This window comes from Sciurus carolinensis, chromosome 1, assembly GCF_902686445.1.
Source record: "Sciurus carolinensis chromosome 1, mSciCar1.2, whole genome shotgun sequence".
Classification (NCBI taxonomy): Eukaryota; Metazoa; Chordata; class Mammalia; order Rodentia; family Sciuridae; genus Sciurus; species Sciurus carolinensis.
Genome location: NC_062213.1, coordinates 155,318,074 through 155,339,872, shown reverse-complemented (window position 1 = coordinate 155,339,872; position 21,799 = coordinate 155,318,074). Strand labels below are relative to the sequence as shown.

The following is a 21,799-nucleotide window of genomic DNA, read 5'->3' as shown; positions in this document are numbered from 1 at the left end:
CTTAGATGACAGTAACCATCCCCACATCCCTTTCCCTAGGTAACCAAGTTAAGTGGGAAAAGGAAGAATATGTCCACTGGAACTGTGTTTCTCACACTGTGTGGAGCCCCTTCCCAACAGCCCCAGGTGGCACCCTGCTGTGGCCTCCCTGTTCTACCTGTGTAATGGCCTTTCAGAAATGACAGATAGTTTCTCCTAGGAGGAAAGATTTAACTGGCAATTAAAGAGGCATCCTAGGTTTTAAAAAAAAAAGTAACTGTAACTTCATAATTTTATTTCCCTAGCATCTGTTCTATTCAAGCCAAGCCTACTGTGGTGATCTTCATCGAGACAATTCAGTGGTTTCCTAGCAACCAAGTTTCCTGTGGTTTCCTTGGTTATATGCAATGACATAGCTCTTGTGGGCAACTTCAAAAAGCACAGAAGAAAGCCCTCCTAAAGAATGAGATTCCAAAAAATTCAGGTTACTGCTTGCTGAGTGTCTATAATGAACAAAATTCTCCCATGGGCATTAATAACACTAATAAATGATAATGTGGAGTTTGCAAGTAAAATCATGTCTTAGATTATATGTTATTTTTATGGTCTTTGTCATATACTTGATGTTTTTGTCATACATCCTAATATTTTTCTGATATATTCCATAGTTTTTAATTAATTGACTACTATCCTTAGACATATCAGCAGATGAAAATTAGACACTTCAAAAAAATCATATGACAGGTCAGTTATGAAGATTGCAGTTACAGTTGCTCAAGAATAGAACTCAATAATGCTGTCTTATTTTTACCAATAAAGCATATTTTAGAGACTTAAATGTCAATGTTGAGGACTATGGATAAAGTCCATTAAATAACTGCTAACCCAAAGCCATTAACAATATCTACAAAAAATTACAGATGAAAAAATTTAATCTAGGAGATTGGATATCTGTGCATTGAAAACTACAAAATGTTTATGAAATCGAAGAAGGCACCAAAAAATGAAAAGATGCCCCATGTTCATTGATTGGAAAAATTAATATTGACAACTTACTCAGAGATCTACATATTCAATGCAATCTCTATCAAATTTCCTATGACATTTTTTCACAAAAATAGGAGAAAAAATCCAAAATTTATGTGGAACTACAGAAGAACCCTAATAGCAAAGCAATTTTGAACAAAAAGAAATAGCTGGAGGCATCATACTACCTGACTTCAAAATGTGTTATAAAACTACATTAACCAAAACAGGATACTGGTATAAAAATGGATATGTGGAGTAATAGAAAAGGATATTCACATGTAGAACAATGAAATTAGATTTTTATCACACTCTGTGTACAAAATTAAATATTGGTTACATACTTACATATAAGACCTAATGCTATAAAACTAACTAGAAGAAAACATAAAACAAAATTTTTATGGACAATGTTTCTTTGGCTATGACCAAAGCACAAGCAACAAAAATCAAAACAGACAAATGGAATTGTGTCAAACTAAAACACTTCTGTATAGTATAAAAAAAAGAGTTAAGAGACAACAAACAGAATGAAAGAAAATATTTTCAAACCATACATGTGATAAATTATATAAACATATAATTCAAACTTAAGAGTAAGAAAAGAACCCCATTTTAAAATTGACAAAGGATATTAATAGTTCTCAAAAGATATAAAATGGCTGAGAGGTATGTGAAAAATACTAAACATCAGTAGTAATCAGAGAAATATAAATTAAAACAATGAGATATCACTTCATACTTGCTAGAATAGCTATTATCAAAAAAGACAACACACATTGGAGAGAATATGGAGAAAAGGAAACTGTAGATTCTTGTCAGGAACGTAAATTAGTACAGCCATTATAAAAACAGTATGGAGGTTCCTCAAAAAGTTACAACTAGAGCTATCATAATTATGATCCAGCAATCCCACTGCCGAGTATCTTTCTAAAGGAAACGAAGTCAGTAGGTTGAAGAGATATTTGCATTCTCATGTTTACTGAAGCATTATTCACAATAGCTAATATAGAAACAACTTAAGTGTTCACCAATGAATACATAAAATATGTTATATATGAACAATATTCAGCCTGCAAAAGGAAGAAAATTCTATCATTTGTGACAATGTCGTGAATCTGGAGGATATTGTGTTAAGTGAAACAAGCCAAGCACAGAAAGGCAAATGTTGCATGACACACTCATAGGTGGGATGTAAAAAAAGCTGAACTCTTTAGAAGTAGAAAGTAGAAAGGTGTTTACCAGAGGCTGAGGGAAGGAGAAGTGGGAGAAATGTTGGTCAAAGAATCAAGAGGAATAAGTTAGAGATCAATTGTATAACGTGGTGACTACAGATAATAAAGATGTAATATACTATTGGGTACTTGAAAATTCCTGAGTGGTATGAAAAATGGTGGAATGAGACAGATATCATTACCCTATGTACATGTGTGATTACACGAATGGTATGAATCTACATTGTGTACAACCATAGAAAGTAAATGATGTACCCCATTTGTGTACAATGAATCAAAATGCAGTCTGTAGAAAAATTAAAAGCTAAATAAAAAAAAAATCTTAAAAAAAGAATGACAAAAAAAAAAAAGAAAATTACTGAGTGGGTTTTAGATTCTCACCGCAAAAATAATTATATGAGATAATGTGTATGTTAATTATTTGACTTAGCCATTCCATAATACATACATATTTCAAACAAAACCTTATGCATGATAAATACATACAATTTTTGTCAATAAAATTTTTTTTCATTTAAAATCACATCCTTTAATACACAAGAAATATACAAGACAAAAAGAAAGTTTGATAAAGTTCTAAGTCCCAGAGTTGGTAGTTTAGAAGGAATCAAAGAAAACAATCCTTTACTTAGTCTCCCTGGGAAAGAAGGGGTGACAGAAAACAGAACATCACTAGGCCCTGGGTGAATCCAATGTAGGGGCCACTTAGGGGCTAGCTCTCTACCAAAGCAAGGTGCTGATTTTCCTTGTCATGGTCCTGGCCTTGCTCCCACGCTCGTCCTCCAGTTTTCAGAAGTCATCCAGTTGCAAGAATGGCTCCTTCCCTTAATTCCCTAACATTTTTCACTTAGGGGAGAAGGTCACTTACCCTGTCATGGTGTCAGAGTCCCAGGGGAGTTGTCACCCTGCAGGTTGGTGAGGGGGGAATCTCCCTAGGACCTTGTTTGATTTCCGTCTATTGCGTTTAGAACCTGAAGATAGGGAACTCTCAGGGTCTTTTGAAGGATTATCTGAACTCTGGCTGGCCACAGGGATTTCTGTGGGATGTCTTGCACTCTCCTGGGAAGACACCTGTTTGGAAGGGAGCTCAGGATCATTCCAAGGTAGCATCTGGTCCTCAAGGAATAATTGAGTATTCAAAGGCAAATCCAGCTCAGAAGATGAAGGTACTCCCAGGGGCAGAACATATTCTGCACTGCTGGTCTTCATAGGTGTCCAGGCAATGCCAAGGGTAGGAGAGCGGGGATCTGAGTCCTGGGCCTGTTTTGGACCTTTCAGCTGTTCTCCTGCTGGTAGGTTTGACGGTGGAGAGCTCTCCACCTATCAGGACTATAGGCTAGAACAAGTCTGGGCCCTGACTCTCTTATCTTATCCCCATTTTCCAGGCAGGAATTGCTAACGTTCTGACATTCAACCTACCCCATGCAGAATGAGAATATAAGAAAATAAGGCTCCTGTGAGGTGGGGATGTGAGGGCTCTCTCAGAATCAGGTTAGGCAGAGGCCCAAAGATTCAGTTTCTCCACATTTTTCATCATGGACCAATACCTGGATGGGAGTGCATTGAATGCTGGTACTAGGTGAACAAGGGTCCGCTAATCCAGCCAGATGCTTGTTGTGTAATAAAATTAAAAAAAAAAAAAAAAAATCTGTCAACTTGCAATGATCATCAACAAATTTCCAATATCAGCATGAACAGCATTAATTAATTACATTTATACTTGTTTTTCTTTCTATATTTAATTCTAACTAAAAACCATATTGGGTGACTATATTCTCTGGTGATATATCTAAAATCCATAATGTGCCAACAGAAGAAGAAAAGAGGCTTATACACTTAAGAGTGGGATTTGTGCTGTGTAGATGGTTCATCCTTGCATCTTTAACACCTGTCATAGAATGTAACTTGTGATAACTATGAAAGAACGAATTAATGACTAATGAGAGATCTATAGCCTCCTCAGTTTTTCAAGTGAAAATCAGGATTTTGTATGGAGATCACCAACCTATCATAATGCAATTCGAAAAGGAGAAAATATTGTGAATTTTATATATAGATATATATGAATTTTAACATGTGAACATAGGATATTCCTCTGTGTAATATTCATTGATGCATTCAAGTATTTATTATGGACTTACAAGGGGCCAGGCAGGGTTCTAAATTCTCTGAGTACAAAGCGAACAAAATTGAATGTCATTCTTGCTTCAAGGAGCTTAAAAATAATAATAATTAGGAATTATAATTTAATTAAATGATAGGAAAAACAAAGCAAAATTACAACCTTACTTAATTTTGTAAAGATAAGATATATTATGCTATGAGTTTGTCAAGAAGGATTGTTCTAATTTGGAGGTTGGTTGTCAGGGACAGTTTCTTAGGGGAAGTAACATTCAAGCTGAGAACTGAAGGGTTGAGTAGGTATAACTGGAAGAAAGACGAGATGGGTGGGAAAAGCGCAGGCAGAGGGGTGAGTGAGTGCAAAGAGCCTGAGAACTTTAGAGTAGCAGTCCAGTGAGTCAGGAGTTTAGCGAGTGGGGTGAACACAGACTGGTTGGAGGTTTCAGAAGGTTTACAAGGATCCCTGGAAGAGCTGGTCCTACTTGGTAGATAAGGTTTCAAAGGGTCATTTAGACAGTGCTGATGAGCTAGGGGTCCAACTCAGGAAATAGCAAAGGTCAAATAGCAACATCTGTGATCCTGCCAGGGATCCTGCCTAAGGCTCAAAGTCAGGTAACAGAGGAGGAAGGAGAAAATAGTATTTGTTGAAGATAATTTTATAGCAGGTGTTTTATAGATATCATTTAATTCTAAAACCTAATGGCAAGGTGAATATTATCTTTCCCCTTTCTTTTTTATAACATAAAGAAACTGAGGAATACAGAGTATAAATAATATCCTGGATGGATGACATGATACCAGTGAGGCTGTGTTAGAATCTAGAAATTTCTTAGATTCTAAACCTCCTTTTTTCAGCATAATGCATTATATTTCCATGTTCAGTGCAGCAGTTTGGGTCAGAGTCTTGATACCGAGATGGACTTACATACCAGTGAGGAAGGCAAAGATGCATCCTAATCTTGCTTTCCTTAGGTGTGCAGAAAATAGGGGGCACTAAACCTAATTGAGCTGAAGCAAACACCTTTTTAAACCATTTTTAATAGAATGGTATATGCATTTATTTAATCATCTTTATTGAACTATCCTTAAAATCACAAGCTTAGCAACCATTTTGAAATTGATTTACTTGAAATTTGAGGTATTCGTTTCTGCATTAAGATGAGCAGAAACAAAGCAGTTTACCCTTATGCCACTCATATTATAAAGTCAAATATTGAGAACCAGAAGGAACCAAGAGGTCATTTGGACCTGTGAAGTTTGTTCATGTTTTCTCTAAGTTTTTTTGTTTGTTTGTTTTGTTCGTTGTACTGGGATTTAACCCAGGGGCACACATTTCAGTCACATTGCCTGTCTTTTTTATTTTATTTTAAGATAGTATGTAAGTTCCTTAGGGCCTTGCTGAGTTGCTGAGGTTGTCCTTGAACTTGTGATCTTCCTACCTCAGGCTCCCGAATTTCTGGTATTACAGCATGCATCACAATGCCTGACTCTAAAAGATTTTAATTGAAATTCTTCCGTATGCCAGACACAGTTGTAAGTAGTGCAGGTATGCCATTGAACCAGGTCCGTGACATTGTAGGAAATGGACAAAAACACATAATGCAATTAACTATAATTCATAGTCAGAGAATGAGAGATGATTTGAAAGAAAGGGATAAGAGTAGAAAAGATGGTCAAGAAAGCACTATCTGAGGAAATGATATCAGATTAGAGACCCAAAAGAAGCCAACATTTGTTTGTATAGGAAAGACTCTGAGACATATAGCATGTTTGGTAGGTTGGAAGAATGGCTGAGCCTAAGATTTTATGAAAACTTAGTGATTATTAATTTTAAGCTAATCAACTGACTTTATGGTTCTCATGTAAGACAACTGTCATTCGCTTAATAAGTCCCTGCAGCTGGAACCATATAAATCCAAATTTGACCTTCTTTAATTTGGACATTTGTATTAAAAGCAATTTTTTTACAGCATTAGAATTTAGAATTCTGAAAATTCAAACCCACTTTCTTATTTTATAAACTTTGAGAATCATTTTAGAATTATTTAAGGCAAAGACATAACCTGGCTTAATTTCAAAGAGATGTGTGTATATGGGTTGCACAATATTTTTTATAAATTATAGAATCAAAGAATTTCAGAATTTAAAAAGATCAGTGAATTCATCTAGAGTACAATTACAATAGCTAACATTTATATAGTGCTGGCTATCATTCTAAAAGTTTGTTTCAGATTAACATATTTAGTTAGTCCTCATAATCTTGCAGACAGTGTTACTTTGGACTGTGTTGTAACATGAGGGAAATTGGAGATCACAGGGGTTAAGTTCACACAGCATTGAGCAATGACTTTATGTAGTCTGCCTCCAGAATTTTTGCATTTAACCATGACTGTATGAAGAAACTGAGCTGAGTGTTGAAGTACACTTTCCAAAACCACACCCTTACATAGCAGAGATGGATTTCAGCCTTGTCCTGTAGGACCCTAGCATTTGAGGTGTTTTTTTTTTTTTTTTTTTTGGTGGTGCTAGGGATTGAACCCAGGGCCTTATACATGCGAGGCAAGCACTCTACCAACTGAGCTATATCCACAGTCCAGCATTTGAGTTCTTAATGACTACTTCTGTGGCCTACATAGCACCATCTACCTTGGAGAATGTCTAGCTTAAACTCCACTTAGGAAGGTAATGCTGTTTAACAGAGCACACATGGGCTTTGAAATCAGAAGAGCTTTTGTTTAAATCCAGTTCTGTGAGTTCTGTGATTGTAAGTTTGTAATCTTGAGCAAGTTAACCTCTGTAAGTTTGCTTGTCTATAAAATTTAAATAGGTCATACTTGCTAAATAATATAGTAAAGCAAAAGAATGATATGAAGTGTCTAGCATGCATCGAGTATGTATGAGGCATTAGTATAAGAAATAATTCTGGAGAGGAAACTAAGAGAAATTTTATCTCACAGCTACTTATAGGACATCCTGGACACAAATCAGGTTTTCTGTGTACTGTAATTCTTGCATTGAACCGCACACAGGACTTAGTATTGACAAGTTTCAGAAAAAAATACCCTGTTAATTTCTCTGTATGTATTTTTCTAGTTTAGAGTCTCCAATATTATTTCCTGCACGAATTTACTTAATTTTTGAATTTAGACCAGGCTACTTCCATATTATAACACTATTTTCTGTGTAATATAGATATCACTCTTGCTTTCCCCTGAGATCATAAAATCCCCTCCCAGGGATTTGTTTCTTGTTACTTGTTTTTTCAGTGCTTCTGTATTCTTGGGCTGTGTCTTTGAATGTGTGAGGAAAGATCTTTTCTGTTAGCAAACCCATAAATCAACGACTTCATGTTTTTTTTTTCATCTGCTTTGTTCAAAGATAATTTACATACAATAAACTGTATGAACTAGAGTGTACAATTCCCTGAGTTTCACAAACGTTCACATTATATAACCACACCATAGTGGGGATAAGGACAACTCTTTAGCATGATACTTTTGAGAGTCACCCATGCTTCATGAATCGATGGTTTGTTACTCTATTGTTGGATGGTATCTATGGATGAATATTCTGCAAGTTATTTTTCTGCCTCTACACTGATGGACATTTGACTTGTTTCCAGTTTTTGATTATTCTTAATCAAGCTGGTATGAACATGTCAATGCTTGTCTTTTTATGCACATGTGTTGTCATTTCTATTGGGTAAATATATCAAAATGGGATTATTGGGTGTATGATAAATATGTGTTCAACTTTAGAAGAAACTGCCAAGTTTTTTTTTTTTTTTTCCAAAGTGATTGAAACGCTTTACATTCCCACTAGTAATAAATGAGAATTTCAGTCACTCCACATTTTTATCAACTTGGTTTTGTGGGTCTTGTTTGTCTTTCAGGTGAATGTCTGTGTCATTGTGGTAATTTTAGTTTGCTTTCCTTATAACTACTAATGTGTGGATCTTTTCAGGTGTTTATTTGCCATTTATGTTTCTTATTTGGTGAAAAGTGTCATTCATGTTCTTTTCCCCCTACCCCTGCTTTTATCTTTCATTTAATTTGTCTACTAAGTCAAAAGAGCAAAGAGTTCTTTATAAATGTTGTGATTATTTCTTTCTGTCTGTGAGATCACTATATTTTCTTCTGTAGTGCTTGGATATGTTGACAATAGAGTATATTACATTTTTCATTTTAGGTATTTCAGTTTTCATTTCTCAATTTCCCATCAGTTCTTTTTTGTATTCTATACAGTTTTCTTTTCCATATTCTTCTTTTCCTCTGTCTTCTTAAACAAATGGGACATATTCATGTAGTATTTTCTAAAGATCCTTATCTGTAGTTCTATTGGTTATTTCTGGGTCTGTTTTTATTTGGTTCATTTTATGTTGCTTACTGATTTTATTTTCCTAGTTTTCAATTAATTGTTGGACATCTTAGATTTTTATAATATTTGCTGCTAGGTTTAATTGTATGTTTAAAAAAATATATGGATAGATTTTGTTCTGCCATAGTTGGGCTCCTTGTAATTGGTTTGATTCTTCTGAAGCAAACCAATTGGTTTGATTCTTCTTCTTTTAAACTTTGTTGGAGCAGGTTCACAGTAGTCATTAGTCTAGAGCTAACTAATCTGTATTATTATGGTGATAACTATATGATGATTTTTATTGATGTTCTATGCAACCACACTGGCTGGGGAAACTGAACTAATGTTAGTTCTACATGAGCTCTGAGAAGTTTGATTGAGGCTCTTCAGCCTTGGGTAGTGTCTCTTGCACAATTGCATATCAGTGTTGAGCCAGACTCATGAAGGCCCCTAGCAGATTCCTGGAGCTTGCCCCTCTGTGTGGCTGCCTCATCTATGATACAACCTCTAGGCTCCTTGCCCTCCCTAAACTGTGATCCCTTTCCTAACTCAGCTAAATGTCATTGTCTGGGTCCTCTCTGAACTGTGACCTTGCAACTGCCTTCAGGTCCTACACTGGGTATCGTTGAACTCATTCTTTCTTACCTTCTCTCAGGACAGTCAATTATTTCATGGATTTGGTCCAGTAATCTAATCATTTAAGGTGGTAGTGATAATCCATTTCATTATTCCCATCATTGCTTAAAGCATTAATTTAGAAATAAAATATCATCTTTGAAACCCACACATATCACAAATACAGCGTCAGGTGGTTTTTGTTTTTTTCCCTTTTCATCAACAGTTCAAAATATCAGCACCTTTGGTAGTTTTTCTAGAGATCAGTTTTAAAATTTTGTTCTCTAGATGCCAAGAAAAACCCAGGTAAGAATATTAGCACATTAACATTCAAGAAAGGAACTCTACAACACTATAATAAAATGCCCATTTCTAAATTTTTAAGGCTTCATTACTATATCAAATTAGAGCATTAGAAAGCATTTTAATTGGAACACTTTAACTCTTCCATAAATGGATTTCTAAGCTAAATTTTAGTATTGCATTTTTAACTTTCATTAAGGCCACATAAAAACATATTGCACCTTCTGTTAAACCACACACACACACTTGGAAATGAGAATAATTAAATCACAATAATATATACCCCATAATGTCAACAACAAAATCTAATATTCAGATCTTTTGTTCCTGGCTTGGTGAAAATCTTAAAAAGTGTGAAGTAATGAGTTAATGGATGTCATGTAATGTATTTTTAGTAGTTTTGACTCTTACTTGTACTTTGTGGTTCTGATGCCTCTTTCTGTAAGTTACTATGATTTTTGTAATGTTTTCTACTTTTTAATTAAAAAGTTGATCTCATGAAATAGAAGCCTGGGGATAAAAGAAAAAGATGAGGAAAAGGGAACTATTGATTCAAAGGTATAAAATTTCAATTAGACTGGAGGAATATGCTTTAGTGATCTATGTTATTATGATTTTAACAGTAAAAATACATCTTAAAGCAGTGAATGAATTTGTTTTCTATTTGACAGTGCTGGACACAGTTGATATTCAGTAAACTCTGATAAAATGGAAATCTACTGCTGATATCCTTTTTTTTTCTTCTTTTCTTGAATATTTAAGTAAGAAAGAAGTAGATTAAATTCAATTTAGCCCAGTCTCAAGCACATATTGGCACCCACCATGTGCAACATGTTGGGGTGGGTGCTAGGAAATACATGGAGTTGCAATGTAGGCTCTCTCCTCATACGAAACCAACCCATAATTCTGTTCTTGCCTGATGCTGTCAGAACAGATTGCTTTCTCTGCTCATGATGTTCCCTCACCCTGTAGTATACTTCACCCACATATCTCCCATCTTGCACCTTCTTCATTCAAGCTCTTGATTAATTGTCACTTCATCAAAGAGGCCTTCCCAGGATATTTCTCCTAATTTAGGACTACCTCTTTACATTTTCTCCTTTTGCTCTGATTTATTTTTTCTTCACAGTTTTTGTCATTACCCATACTATCTATTTATATTTTTACTCTCTTCTTTCTCTCACTTCAAATTATGCTCTGTGAGAGGATGGATTTTGGCCCATGTGTTCCATAGCATCTGTGCTTAACACAAGCAACTGCTTAATATATATTTGCTTAATCAATCAATGAATAAAGCGGAATGTCATATTATCTATTAATACTGTCTTATAGATATGCTCAAGTTTAACCTGAATGATCAGTAACTTGCTAGACTCTCCCACTGCTGACCAACTGTGTTAGGACTCATCAACAATAGTTCCAATCCTGCTGTTATTTGTGAGGAAGGTATTTTAAATGTCAAGCTTAATTGTACATACCCCAAAAACCATTACTGCTGAATCAAAATGCTTAAAGCATTTATTATTACCTATCTGTGACTAAGCTAAAGTGTCTTTCCCTTTGATTTTAATAATTAATTTGAATAGACATCAGTAGTTTTGTATATTGAGATCTTTCAGAGTTTTGTTTGGTTTAAGAAAAAAGGTTTCTGCATTGAACTAGTTCTTTGCTTTGAGTATGGGATTTCATCATCAGAGTTTCAAAGATAATAAATGTGTCTACCTAATATTCTTTATTTTGAAAATGCTATGAAAATGTAACTAGTCCTAGACAAGACTAAATCTGAAAATCAGAAACTATCGTTCTAGCAGTACATGGGAAATATTTTGCTGTAAGTATAGTCAGTAGAGTGAGAAGTACTGTTGCTTTAATGACTTTGGTGTTTTGGGAAGTTGCCATTAAGGACATTTTTAAAACTATACATTTTGGACCTACAGGAAAATCACCAGGATTATTCTAAAATCCTAATAGGTGGCTTCTGCTAAAATCCCTCAAAATGCATCACTTATGTTTTGATTTGACTTCCATATTTATTTAATAAAACAAAGCAAATATCTTGTTATTAGGAAAAAAAAAACAGAAAAAAAGGGATCTCTATGATTATTTGATTCATTTCCTCAGTTCACAGATGAAAAAACTGACATACATTTTCCTGAGTCAGAACATGACATTTTCAAAGACAAAGTTAACTGGGCCTAGAAATCAGAAATCCCTATCTGATGTACTAATGCATTCAGCTTCTTTGATTTCAAATACTTTATGTATTATAACTTAGATATTGTTTCAATCATCATTTTTTTTTTCTCTTAGAGGTAGATACACCAGAAAATGTAATACAGTCTGCTTTTCAGGAAAATAATTATATAAAAGGAAGAATTTTATAGTTCTTTATGAAAACAATATATTCTACAACTAAGGTTTATTATTAAGAATATAATAAAATCTCTTTGCCATCCTAATGATGTCTTGCATAATTGCATGACTACAGTATTTGTAATATTTGTAAATTTGTAAATTATTGATTTGTTAAAAACTTGTATCTGCTGCAAAAGACTCACCATTACTCCTCACCTAAAGGTTAAGTGAGTTGTTGATAGTGTTGAGAATAATGAAGGAAGAGAAATCCTGTCTTATGTAAGTAAACATCTTCACATTGCTTCCTCCTTTTCTATTAGACCTTTAGGAAGCTCATGAACATCAGACAAAGCTTTGATGAATGTATATCTCCAAAATATTGGAACTTCAGATGAGCTGTCCTTTTCCTTGCCTCAGATAACCATTTCTTACCCTGCTTCTTATTTTGTGTTTTAAACTTCTGATATGGAGCCAGCATATCCACCACTGAAAAATGATCTCAGAGTTCCCCTTCCTGCAAAGTTGAATATATTTCCATACATATTGAGAGTGTCATGGTAGACACCGATTCAAGCTCTAGAAGAAAACTTGGCTTCACTAGGGAAGATCACACAACATTTTTATCTTCTTGTTATCAGTATAGTAATTAATCCACATACACACAATAGCAAATAAATGCAAATAATATAATACAGTATAATTCCATTACATTGAGTTGGTATGAAAACCATTATTCACAAAGAATTAGCTATAGATATTTTTCCCTCTATGAAGCCTGCCAGAACATTCTGGTTTCTGTGTGCAATTCAGTTTTTCTTGCAAAATCTGTTTATATTAAAGCCCCATTACTTTCCAAGAAACTGGGAGTAATAATCTACTGTGAATGCATAAAAAAATACCAACTATATACAAATTAGATTAGGATTGAGAGGCATCATTCATTATTTTCAATATGTTTCTGAAATGAGAAAACCACAGTAAAGAACATGAATTGTTAATGTCAATTCATTTCCCCCTATTTATTAGAAATTATATTTCTAATTATAATTATATAAAAGGAAGGAGTCTATGGTTCTTTATGAAAACAATATATTCTACAACTTAAAAACTATTTTGATTTTTGCACTTACAAAAAAGTTTTCAGTTGTTTATGTAATTTAGAAAACAGCAAAAATTACCAGCCTCCCCATTAGACTTTTTATGGTAAGTTCAGCATGATGACCAATCAGACTTTTTTTATTTATTCATCTCCTTACTGCAGGAAATGACAGTCATTCAGATATATTCATTTTCCAGGCAGAGCACCAAGTTATTTCCTAGTGTTTTTCCTTTTAGGAGCTTTCATGATTCTAAACCTTTTATGAGATAGATAAAGCAAGACTTTCTAAAGACAAATTGGCTACTGCAGAATACAAAACTATCGTAAGCTACCAGGTAAATATGATCAATCTCAGTTGTGAAAGCATCAACCCAAGACAATAAAAGTTGTTTTGCAGCTCTTATTGTTGTGAAATAAATGTCAATATAAAGCAATTGCAACAACAAATCTTCACATATTATGGTGAAACTAGAGTGAAGACATTTCATTTGGATTTTTTAAAAAAGATACATTTTCATTTTAAATTGTATTTTAAATTGACTCATAAAAGTTGTATGTATTTATGACATACAACATATTTTGATATATGTTTCTATTATATCACATATTTTCAAGTATACTTATTAACTATAGTCACCATGTTGTACAATAGACCTTTTGAATTTACTCCACTGTCTATAAGAATTTTGTATCCTTTTATCAGTTTTCTCCAACCCCTCCTCCCCTACTCCATCACCACTACCACAGCCCCTGGTAACCATCATTCTACTCTCTGCTTTCATGAGTGAATTTTTCAGTTTCCACATATAAGTGAGATCATGCACTATTTGTCTTTCTGTGCCTGGCTCATTTCACTTAACACAGTGTCCTCTAAATCCATCCAAAATGGATTAAAGACCTAAGCCAAATGGATTAAAGACTTAAACATAAGACCTGAAACTAAGGCTGCTAGAAGAAAACAGGGGAGCTGCTTCAGGACATTGGTCTGGGCAAGACTATTTGAATCTGACCCCCAAAACACAGGCAACAAAAGCAACCCTAGACAAATGGAATGCATGAAATTAAAAAGCTAAGCCCAGTGAAGGAAGTAATCGAAGAGTGAAAGCATAACTAGAAAGTGAGAGAAAATATTTGTGAACCACAGATCTGAGAAGAGTTTAGTATTCAAAATGTATAAAGAACTCAACTCAAGAGTAAAAATGAGAACAAATTTAAAAAACCCTGAGCTTATAAATTGACAACCTATATGAAAAGACATTTCTCAAAAGAAGACATACAAACATCCAAGAGATGTGTGAAAAAATGCTCAACATCACCAATCATCAGGGAAATGCAAGTTCATTTTATTGTCTTTAATCAATGAACATTACAGTGTCAATATATATTTGTTAGTAACTATTGTCTAGTATCCAAATATTCAGTTTTACTTACAGAACTATTTTAAATTATTTTGATTCAACTGACTCATCACATCAAATGCTGTGATATTATTTTCCAGTGCCATTAGCTTGCCCACTTCCTAGTTTTTGACTGAATTTAAGTGAAACAAACCATTCGTAGCATAGAAAGTCCCATACCACTGGCCTCATTCCATTATTCTCTTAATCAACCATTTTTATGCCCAACATCTTGACTGCAATGCTGTTGGACAATGAAGGGATGAAGTCTGTATTAACTGAAATAAACAAGATATTTGAATATTTCTTGCTAACTATTGTGTGTGATCATTAAGAGATGAAGTAATTAATCATTGAATTAGGACATAGAATCTGTGAAACTATTTTAGAATGTCCTGGTGGAAACATACCTAAAATAAGGCAAAAGATGTTCTGGGAAACTTTAAAAACTTCTTTTTATTTCTTAGAATTTCTTTATCAAATTACATATGAAAATATTAAATGTCATTTATGATAATGCGATAATCCTTTGAGTCAGCATAGTAATAGTTCTATAGGTGAAGTTCAAAGGACATATTAAAATTGCTAAAATTTTTGAAGTAGGTTTTCTTGTTAGGATATCATGGGTGAAATCTGTGGAGCTCTTCTTAAAATAATACCCAGGTGACTTGGTTCATTTCTGTGCTATACTCCAGAAGAGCGCAGGGACCATGTAAATCTCCAGCAGGGCTTAGGAACCATGAGGATCTGATTACACTAGCAAACAGTTTGAAAGCCCTGAAAAATGCAGGACAATGCTGGTGAATAGGATCCTGATTTTTAAATCATTACTTAAACCTTGGTTTTCAATAAAGTACAGAAAAATGATGAGAGTTTGAGGAAATCATAACTAAATAATATAGTCAAAGTAATAATTTCTAAACCTAAGAATGGAAGAATGATGTAAAGATGTTTATGGGAACTGGGAGCTTCTCACTGCCTCTAATTTGGGTAGTCCTTACTAGATTTGGAAACTTGTAGTAGGTAAACCTAACTCCAGGTGTCTACCCTTAGAGAAAGTAAAGGGGGCAATGGCTGAACTGTCTCCACAAGTAGTGTCGCTGCCAAAACCAACTTGTCAATGTGATTGTGTGAGATAGTGTAAAAAGCATCCACAGTACAGTTTCTGGTAGATCGTGAAGAGGGTAGGAAATCTTAATGGTTAAACACAGAGAGTCTGAAGTCAAATCATCTGTATATGACAGTAGAATGCATTTTGACACATCATACATAAAAGGAGTATATGTATTTTCATATTGCTTACACCATAACAGCTGGCTAAACTTGAGACTGTTATTCAACTTCCCTGAGACTTTCAAGATAATAATAGTATCTACTTCTTAAGATTGTCTGGATAATAAATGAGAATAAACACAAAGCAGATCAACACCTGGTATGTACTAAGCACTTAAATTTTATCACCTATTTCTACTATAACTAGGATGGTGATGACCATTGCTACTATCGCCACTACTTCTTCAACTTTGGTTATTTTGCCTGTCTTGTTAGGAACTGTCTGGGAAATTGTAGGGGCTTTGGACAAGCTATAGCATAAGTTACAAGCAGACTAATTTGACCAATTTGGGCAGGGTCAAAGCTTACTTTGTAACATCTATGAAGCTAATGTGAGGTTATCGTGAGGATTAAGGTATCTGATAAACAAAGCTGTTTATCATATTGTTTATTTATGGGTAAAGATTAAACAATGCTATTTTAGTCACAGATTTAAAGCACACTAAATTCTTAACATACAAGAATTAAGCATCAAGATTAATTAATAAAATTAATGGTTATTTGCTAATAATTATTCTATGTATTTTAAAATAGTCAATGTCTGTTTCTTTTTCTTTTTCTGTTTTTGGTACTAGGGATTGAACCCAGGGTGTTTAACCATTGAGTCACATCCCCAGCCCTTTTTATTTTTTATTTTTTTTATTTTGAAGTCAGGATCTCACTAAGTTGCCCAGGGCCTCACCAAGTTGCTGAGGCTGGCTTTGAACTTGTGATCCTCCTGCCTCAGCCTCCTGAGCAAGTGGGATTATAGGCATGCACCACTGTGCCCAGTCCCTGTTTCTTTTTTATTATGGTAAAATATTCATCTATAACATTAAATTTGCTGCTTTAACCATTTTTAAGTATATTGTTCAGTGGACTTGAGTACATTGCTGTGTAGCCATCATCATCAACCATCTCCAGAATATTTCATCTTCCCCAACTGAAATCTCTTCACCTATTAAACAACAGCCCTTAATTTTCCCCTACCCTGTGTTCCTATTCTGCTTTCTGTCCTTCTCCATTTGGCTACTCTGGGTACTTCATATAAGTAGAATCATATAGTATTTTTCTATTGCATCTGGCTTATTTCACCTAACCACTTAGTATTCTCAAGGTTCGTCTATATTATAGCATGTTTCAGGATTTTATTCTTTTTTAAAGATGAATAAATAATATTCCATATATGTGTGTGTGTATACACACACACGCCACATTTTGTTTTTCCACTCATGTTGATGGACATTGGATTGTTTTCACATTATGTCTATTGCAAATAATGGTGCTATGAATATGGGCATGCCCATTGTGTCTTTAAAAAGACTCTTACTGAACTTCAGTTTTCCACTGAAATGAAATTTCTTTCCTAAGAGTTGAAAGAGTGAGCAAGTTAGTTTGCTTCAAATCACTGTAGCAAATACCTGAGTATTTTATTTTTAAAATTTTATTTTGGCTTATAGTGTTGGAGATTCGGTCCATAGTTGATTGACCACAATTGCTTTTGAGCCTATGGTAAGGCAGTACATCAGAGTGGAACCGTGGAGTAAAGGAAGCCGTGCATTTCATGTCAACCATGAAGCAAAAAGAGAGAAATGTAGGGGCTGAGGTCCCCCTTCAAGGGCATGTCCCTAAGGAGCTAAATTCTTCCAACTTAGTCCCCAACTCTTAAAGGTTGTACCACCTCCCAATAGTACCACAGGCAGCAATCAAGACTTTATCACATGGGTCTTTGGGAGACGCTTATCCGAATCTTAGCAGTTTTTCCTATATGTCATTTATTTGATACTAACATGGTACTCTTAAAATAGTAATTATCAAACTTTAGCCTATATTGGAATCACTTACCTAGAATGCTTTGAAAACATGAATAGCTGTTACAAGCAAAGTTGAATGGAGACCGCCATCTTACAATAGATGACTCTTTCAGTTGGTCCATGGTAACCAATCAGGAAGGCGCCTAGAAAATAGATGTCTCTCTCATTCTTTCTACTTCCCATTGGTTGAAGTCAGGGCAAGAGAGACAAGTGATGTTGCTCAGTTAGGTAAGCCTTTCCTAACATAGCGCAGAGTGGCAAAGGCAGAGTATATACATGGAGGGATAAAACAGAGAATATCTGGAACAGTGGAACTAGTAAACAGATCTTCCAGCAGCTGGAAAATTACACACACACACACACACACACACACACACACACACACACATACACACTCTAGGATGGCTCAAAATATGATTTCAAATCTTGTTTTCTGCCTTTTCAGCCCAAGTGAGTATAATTGTTGGTGTCTAACAGATGTCAATTAGTCATCATAGTCTGGGGCCTTGTTTATGTCATGGAAATGTTCGCAGGTGGACTACATGTGGTTTAGAGAAGAAAGATGTGTCCCCTGTTTGATTTCAGCTTTCTCACTGACCATGGATCATTGAGATCCATCTAGTTGGACTGATTTTCAGTGGGTTAGGAGGGCTCATACTTCCTTTGATCAGATATTTTAATATTGTCTGGTTGTGATTTCTTGGCAAAAAAGAACAATGTCAGCATTTGGTACAATCATTGTTTCCTAATAATGAGGCAACTGAGTGATCCCAGTATCTTTGGCAGGACTTAACCTTTCATATTGGAAACTCAAAATTTCTATGTCTAAATGAATCTAGAGTTTTTCTATTTTAGAAACTACATTTTATTTAAGGATGAATCTAAAACAGAGCAACCAAAAAGCAGTGTATACAACAAGCTGATCAACTGATGTATATTGAGTACTTATTATAGCAAAGAATCATGGGAGATGTCAAGAAGATTTTTGAAAACTTTAATGAACTGAGTCATGCTTAGGAGTATTTATGAAGAAAAGGGAGACATGACTGAAAAGTGAAAGTACTATCGAGGTAGAAATTTTTCCTACTTCTTCCCAGTTGGATGTTCTTACATAACTTACTTTTATTCTTTACATTCAGAGCATTTATTGCAAATTATATATGTGGAGAAATTGTTTATTGAGTATCTACCTCATTCTTGCCTGCAATGAGGGCAGAATTACGCCATTTTCCACCCTTGTGATGAGGAGCAGTGATAAATATCCATTGAATTACATGACCACATAAATTCAGATATTAAAAATGTCATAGGTTAGCAATTGAAAATGGATAATCATAGTCACAGGCAAACTAGGTCTTCTACCTCCAAACCTACTGTTTCCCTGAGCAGCGGGACAGTGCTGCAGTTTGCCTATAGTGTCTGATTGTGGAAGCTCCTGGAGGGTCCCACAGTGAGCTGTATGCTCTACATAGGTTCTCATTTAATTGACATAACCACAATGACAATTACAGACAGTAAAGCATCTAAGTGTGTAGGATCCTCTGTCACTGATGCTGCCTGATGGCTATACAAGGTCAGTTTGCCTTTGTCTCTGCTATTGTTTGTGTTTTCTTCCTGTGCCTCCGGTGTCAGTGCATCCACACCTTACCATATTTAATAATTTTTATTTAATAATTTTGAGTTTACACAGGGCTTCTTGCCCATAAACCAACAAATTCCACAGATGCTCTATGGAGGAAGTAGGATCCTCCCCACTTTATAACAAAGGAAAGAGGCTTAGAGAAAAGTGGTGACTTTCCCTAAGATAGCATCTTAAGTAAATAGCAGAACAGAACTTCCAACTGGGTCTTCCACTTCTAAATCCAGTGCTGCCCTGAGCAGTGGGATGAGACTGCACTTCCTCTGTTGTGATTGTAGCAGCTTCTGAGGGGGCCAAGGTTTTTGTTATTGTTCTTTTCTCCCTTGGTGTTGTATTTTTGAAACACAATTGGGATTTGCATTTACAATTCACAAGTTCTGAAAGGTGCTTTCCCCCATGGATTTGAATCAAATGTGTGAATAGCATCCAGAAAGGTTAATCTGTTTACCCACCCAGAACATTTTGCACTGCAGAAAATACTAGGAAGTTGCATTGCTGGGCTCCTCCAGATGTCCTATGCTTTGAATGACTTTATTTGCATTTGGTATTTCAAAGCTTATGATCAATTTACAATTATAATTGTCATCAAAATTTTACTTTAACTAGCACTTTGTGAAGGAAAACATCAATTTACATTATCTTGCAGAGTTGGAAAATATCTAATGATTTATAAAACAAAAATGGGTTTCATCAGGACAAGTGAGTACAAAATTGCTGTTGCTGCTCTGTGTTGTAATCATTTCCTAATACAAGATCCTGTTATTTTCATACATGTGTTTCATTTTCACTATGCTCGTCCATAATAAGGTAATTCTAATCTTTGAATTATACAGCTGCTCTGAGAGAATGAAGAGCACAAACCTGAATAGGAAAATGAAACAGCTGATTATAAAATGTGCATTGAATGTCTGTCTTATTGGCACTTGTAACTAGATTGACAATAAGTATGATTTTGTATGAAAGGTATTTCTTGCTTTTCTTATCTCCTTTTAAGATGCACAAAAATGTGTTTGTTCCCTCCATATATTGTCAGTAGAGTTCTTGCTAGTGAGTTAGGGAAGTTCCTCTAAATTATAAGAAAAAAGATCATAAATTGTGCCTTGAATATATAGTTTTTAGAGTCAATAGATAATAGTAAATTTTTATTAAGCATTTACTTTGAGCTAGGCTCTGTGCTAAGAACATTCTATACATAAATTCAATGAATATTTGCAAGAATCATTTGAGAGTAAGCACTTCTACTATTATGAACTGCTGAGGTCTAAATGTGTCCATCCAAAAGTCACATGTTGAAAACCTAAACACCAGTGTGATGGTATTAGGAATCGTGGCCTGTGAAAGTGACTAACTGGTGAGGGTGGAGTCCTCACACGTGGGATTGGTGCCCTTCTAAATGAGGCTTCAGGGAGTACCATGTTCCTTTCTACCATGAGACAAAGCATAAGGCAACACTCATGAACCAGAGAGCAGACCCTCACCAAATACCAAATCTTCTAGCACCTCCAGTCTGGTCTTCTTAGCCTCTGGATCTGTGAGAAATAACTTTGTGTTGTTTATGAGCTACTCAGTTTATGGTGTTTCATCATAGCAGCCTAAACAGACTGAGACAGGGACACTTCCTAAGATGAAGAAACTGATATTTACAGTAGTTAAGTTGCCAAAGATCCTACAGTCAGTAAGAGGCAGATGAAGCATCAAATAATAAAGGCAATTTTCAGATAAAAGCGAAATACAGGAAAAATAGAAAGTACTACTATCTAGTCTTTGAATTTTATTGCTAGTCTGATAAAAAATAAAATAACTGATGTGATAGTTGCATGAGCTGACAATGAAAAGCAAATTAGATTGAGAACTGGAAACAAAAACATTGTCTTACCCATTTTTGGATCTCCTTGCAAACAAGCAACAGAAAAATTGGTGTTGAATTTTGTCCATCCTCAAATTCTTCCACGTTTAGAAGTCTATAATCCAATTTACTCTTGAGAAGTTCTAAATATCAAAAAGCCTTTAATCTGTTAGGTAGTAATTTTTCTCTTCATAATTTCTCCCCATTGATTTTGTCTGATCCTGGAGCATAAATGAGTCTAACAAATAGTGATAAGGCAACATGATATAATCTATACTGAGCTATCAGCAGCTGGACACTAGTTTAAAACTCCCATCCTGCCACAAAGTAGTTTGAGCAATGATTCTCTTCTCTTGATTCCTTTTGGGATGGTTAAGAAGTACTGAAAACACATCAGTGCCAAGTCCCTACCAGAGATCCAGTTGACATGAATATATAGAGTTAATTTGACCATAAGAATTTTTAATAACTCTCTAGAGGATACAATTATGAGACCCATTAAATATAGAGAAATCCACATTAAATATAGAAGGTTAAGCCAGGCAAGGAGCTACCTAGCTGCCTAAGCTGTCCTCAGTAGTCAAGGAGTCACACAATGGCATTTTGTTTGTGTGTTTACCAAGAATTGAGTTCCAAAATTTGATTTTAACCCTGTCTATGAGTTAGTCAGACCTTAGGAAATTGAGAATGTGTTAATCAAATA

General features: G+C 34.9%; 1 protein-coding gene and 1 pseudogene across 3 annotated transcripts in view; one reads left to right on the top strand and one right to left on the bottom strand.

The window, feature by feature from the left end:
• The window catches only part of Pde4b (phosphodiesterase 4B), a 444,794-nt gene that overhangs the window by 186,005 nt on the left and 236,990 nt on the right, over nt 1–21,799 (top strand). The window lies entirely within an intron of this gene.
• On the bottom strand, nt 2,953–5,836 carry LOC124990053 (cell division cycle-associated protein 3-like; annotated as a pseudogene).